Genomic DNA, 5,000 nt, shown 5'->3' with positions numbered 1-5,000 from the left:
ATTAGAGTTGTGATTGTCTTGTTAAGTGTGTGTTTTTGTCCCCCGCGGCAGTGACGCACTGTGCGGGGTATCGTAGCCGGCGAGGAAGTGCTCCAGAGACTATGGTGGAGATAAACACTGAGCAGGTGAGTTTAACCGCCGTCACCCAAGGAGGTGAGGGCGGGACAAACACGGAGCTGACGCAGGGTAAGAGCTGCAAAACGAGTGAGAGGAATGACAGGGAGCAGACAGTAATGGTGGAGATGGAGGGCGAGGGCGAGGACACGGCTATGGAGCTCATGCGGTGTGTTCGCGAGCTATGTGGAGGGCTATTGGCGTGCCGACAGATAACGGAGAGAAAATATGAGATGACAATGAGCCACCCTAAGGGGAAGGAGAGGCTCATGGAAGGCTTTAAGATAAGGGAGACTCGGGTGCACGCCAGAGAACTAGTAAATGACGAGCTGGTAGTGTCATTTATGAGTCTGCCCTTTTATATTGAGGACAGGGAGATACTGGCAAAGTTGCAACTATGGGGAGTAGCAGCAGTATCTCCCATTAAAAGAAGGATGTGGCCAGGGACAAATGTGGCAGACGGGACTAGGTTCCTGAAAGTGAAGTTTAATAATTAAATACAATCGCTGCCGTACTCTGCAAGATTTGACACTGCGCTGGGGGCAGAGTATTTCAGGGTGCTACATGATAAGCAGGTGAAGGTGTGCAGGCTGTGCATAAAACCTGGGCACATAATGAGAGAGTGCCCGGAATTTCATTGCAATAGATGTGGAGTGCAGGGCCATTATGCAAGGGAATGCAAGCAGGGAAGGAAGAAATGTGATCTGTGCCAGAACCTTATGAATGAATGCAGATGCAATAAGAGTGAGGCAGAAGATGGCACAAGTGAGAATGGAGAAGAAAGTGAGAGCGGAAGCAGTGAGGAGGGGGAGGCAGAGGAAATGAAAAGTGTGGAGGAGGGAGTCGGAAAAGAAACTGAGGAGACTGAGAAGGAGGATGCAAGCAGGCAGGAAGGAGAGAGGCCGGAGGAGGAGACGGAAGGCGGAAAGAAAGCTGGAACGGACCGGAACGAGAAAACGAGAGGAAACAACGAGGAGGAGGATGCGGGCAGGAGGAGAGGAGTGCTGGAACGTGAGGTGAGGACGGAGGCGACGGCAGAAAGGAGGAGAGACGGGGTGGAGAAGAAACCGCCAAATACGAAGGAGACGAGAGGACCAGAGAAGGGGGCGATGGTCGAAAGAAAAGACGGAGAGGAGGAAGTAGGCCCGGGGAGGAGGAGAAGAGAGGACAACACAGGAGGGAAGGAGAAGGCAGCAGGTGGAGCGAAGCCCACTGAAACTGCAGAGGAGACCACCACGCCACAGACGGTAGGAGCTGAAACAGACATGGAGATAGAGGAGCAAATAAAACAACTGAGGAAAAGACAAACTAATCAGAAGCATATGAGGAATAATAAGAAAAGTAGAACCAAGGAAAAAATAAAATGAAAATAGCAATACTACTAATGTTAACAATAATATCAATAAATGCAAGGGGGCTAAAAAATAAAATCAAAAGACATCAGATCTATGGAGAGAGTAACTATGATATAATATGCATACAGGAAACACACTGGGATGAGAGATGTATGAAAGAGGTGGAGGATGAATGGAGAGGAGATGTGTATGCAAATAATGGGGAAGGGAATGCAAGGGGTGTAGCAATATTAACAAAAAAAGGAGTGATAGGGAATGTGAGAAGGTGTGATGATGAGGGAGATGGGAGGGTGATCGGGATCAAATTTGAATATATGAATGAGGAAATGAAGCTGGTAAATGTGTATGCTCCGAATGAGGAGAAAGAAAGAAAGGTGATGTTTGAAAAAATGGAAAAAATGTGTGTTGACAACTGCATGATTGTTGGGGACTTTAATGTGTGGTGTGGGAAACTGGATGTGTCAAAAAACATGCATTTTAAAAATGATACAACAAGAGAGGTATTAGAAAAACTAAAAAGTATGAAAGGACTGAGTGATGTATGGAGAGAAAGAAATCCAGAGGGGAGAGAGTTCTCAAGAATACAACTGGTGAAAGGGGAATTAAAACAGAGCAGGATAGATTTAGTATTGAGCACGAAGGGCTTAGCCGAAGGGATAAAGAGTATAGAATATATAACCACAACTTATAGCGATCACAAGGTGTTAAAATATACAATAGGAGGGGAAACAAGGAGAAGAGGAGGGGGGGTGTGGTGTATGAATGGTCGGTTGCTCAAAGATGAAAAATATAAAAAAGAGGTGAGAGATTACATACAGTGGGAGATGGATGAGAGCATGTATGAGGAAGAAACGGGGAGGTGGTGGGAAAGGTTGAAAGAGGGGATAAGGGAAATAAGCAAAAAACACAGTAAAAATAGGGGAAAGAAAGAGAGGGAGAGAGAAAAAAGGTTAAAAGAGGAGTTAGAGGAAGAGGAGAAGAAAGCGGGGGAAGGAGGCAATTATGACATAGAGGGATACATAAGGAAGAAAGATGAACTAAAGGAGATAGAACAGAGAAAGTGTGAAGGTGCAATAATTAGAAGTAGGGCAAGATATGCAGTAGAGGGGGAAAAATGTACAGGTTATTTCTTAGGGCTAGAGAATACAAGGCAGGAGAAAAATTATTTTGAGAAAGTGGAGGGAAAGGGAGGCGAAAAAATAACAGATTTTGTAGGGATAGTGGAAAGAGTTGAAGAATTTTATAGGGAGTTATATAAGAAAGAAGAGGTAGATGAGGAGAGTAGCAGACAGGTGGTAGACAAGATGGAGGCTAAACTGAGTGATGAGGATAGGGAGGTGTGCGAGGGAGAGATAAGTAAGGGAGAGATAGAGGAAGCAATAAATGGGTTAGGCAGGAATAAAAGTCCAGGGATAGATGGAATAATAGGCGAATTTTATATAGAGTTTAGAGAAGAATTAGTACCAGTATTGGATAGATTATATAGATGGATAGAAGAGAAGGGAGAAATGCCGCATAGTATGATAACAGGGTTAGTTAGCATCATTTATAAAAAAGGAAGTAGGGACAAATTAGAAAATTACAGGCCACTCACAGTGTTAAATGGGGACTATAAGGTTTTAGCAAAGGTGTTAGCAAATAGATTGAAGGGAGTAATAGGGACGGTGGTGGGAAGCACACAAGCATATAGTATACCAGGGAGAGACATAGCAGACACAATAAGTAGCATTAGGGATACAATAATACACATGAAGAGAAACAGTGGAGGGGTTATAGCGAGTTTAGATCTTAATAAAGCATTCGATAGAGTAGATCACGGATATTTGTATAAAGTGTTAGGAAAGATGGGATTTGGAGAGAAATTGATAGGATGGGTGAGGAGAATGTATGAAAGAGCAGGAAGTAAGATTAAGGTCAATGGGATAGTCACGGGTGAATTTAGAATAGAAAGATCAGTGAGGCAGGGATGTCCGCTATCGGCTTTGCTGTACTCCTTGTCGGCAGAGCCGTTAGCGGTACTCATTTTGAAAAATAGGAGGATTAGGGGGATAGAAATACCGGGTGGACAGGTGAGCACTCTATATCAATATGCGGATGACACAACGGTGACAGTTAGGGATAGGGAAAGTGTAGTTGAAGTATTAGGGAGTGTAGAATTATATGGTAGGGCATCTGGAGCCAAAATAAACATAGATAAGTCAGAAATAATGTACATAGGTGGGAGTAGAGAAAAGATGGGAGAGATAGGATTGAAGGAAAACAATGGGTACATGAAGGTGCTAGGGATAAACTTGGGGATTGAGGGAGAGGATGGGAGGGATAGGCAATACGAAGTAATGATAAATAGCCTGAAATAAACGTTAGGGTTTTGGAAACTAAGGAAGTTGAAACTAAAAGGTAAGGTAGTAGTGGTGAATGCGCTGATTATGAGTAAAATGATATATGTGATGAATGTGATGGATGTGCCTGTGAGAGTGTTGAAAGAGGTGGAAGGGGTTATAAGTAACTTTTTGTGGGATGGGGGGGGAGTAAGGATAGCGAGGGAAGTTTTAGAAAATGATTATGAAGACGGGGGGTTGAAGTTAGTGAATCTAGAGGGGAAAAAGAAGGCACTAAGGGTAAAAATGATGGTAAGATACTTAAGGGATGATGGAGACCATGTGTGGAAGGCCTTTTTGAAAGAAGCAATGAATAAATGTGGAGGATGTGGGAAGAGTGGAATGTACATGAAATTTAAAAAAGGCATGATGAATGGGGTGACGGAAATCCACAAAGAGATGTTTGGAGCATGGGGTGAGTTTTTAAAAAGTGTGAAGTATGAATGCGAGGATGTGAGACAGGTTTGGGAGCAACCAGTGTTTTTAAATCCCAAACTCACGGTGGGAGGAGAAATGATTTATAACAGGGTGATGTGGAGGGCTGGGATAAGAAGGATAAGGGATTTAGTGTATGAGTATATACCAGGATTCATGGGAGCACAGGCAGTGGTGGATGAAGTAAGAGAGAATGGGGATGAAATTTGGCTAGGCACAGCAAGAGGTGAATTAGAGAAAATTAAGAAAGCAATGCCCAAAGAGTGGATAGGAATGATAGAGAGAGAAAACATGGTGAAGGTGGGAAACAAGATAGAGATGTATGTTGGGGAAGGGGAGTGCAAGGTGAGTCTGAAAAATGTGAAAACCAGGGTTATGTATGCATGTATGAGAGGAAAAGAGATACGGAGACCGGCTGCAGAGAAAGTGTGGAGCAAAGTAATGAATGAGTTGGATGCGAGAAAGATATGGGAAAATCTGAGGGTGAAGTGGAATAGTATTGAATGCGAACATTTTGATTTTATGCTGAGGCACAACCGGATCTATAACAACCTAATAATCAGCAAATTTGACAGCAAGGTGGGAAAGGAATGTGATGTATGTGGGGAGGGAGTGGAAACATGTATGCATGAGTTTGTTGAATGTGGGAAATTAACGGGATACTTTGGAAAAATGAAGGAACTAATAAACAAGTGCTGGAAAGGGGATTTAGGGGTAA

At 43.4% G+C, this 5,000-nt stretch overlaps 1 protein-coding gene across 1 annotated transcript in view; it reads right to left on the bottom strand.

Moving 5' to 3' along the window:
• LOC133933466 (histone H4-like) overlaps positions 1 to 5,000 on the bottom strand; it is a 744,890-nt gene that overhangs the window by 363,661 nt on the left and 376,229 nt on the right. The gene's annotated exons all lie outside the window — the stretch shown is intronic.

This window comes from Platichthys flesus, chromosome 22, assembly GCF_949316205.1.
Source record: "Platichthys flesus chromosome 22, fPlaFle2.1, whole genome shotgun sequence".
Lineage (NCBI taxonomy): Eukaryota > Metazoa > Chordata > Actinopteri > Pleuronectiformes > Pleuronectidae > Platichthys > Platichthys flesus.
This window is presented reverse-complemented; position numbering and strand designations above follow the sequence as displayed.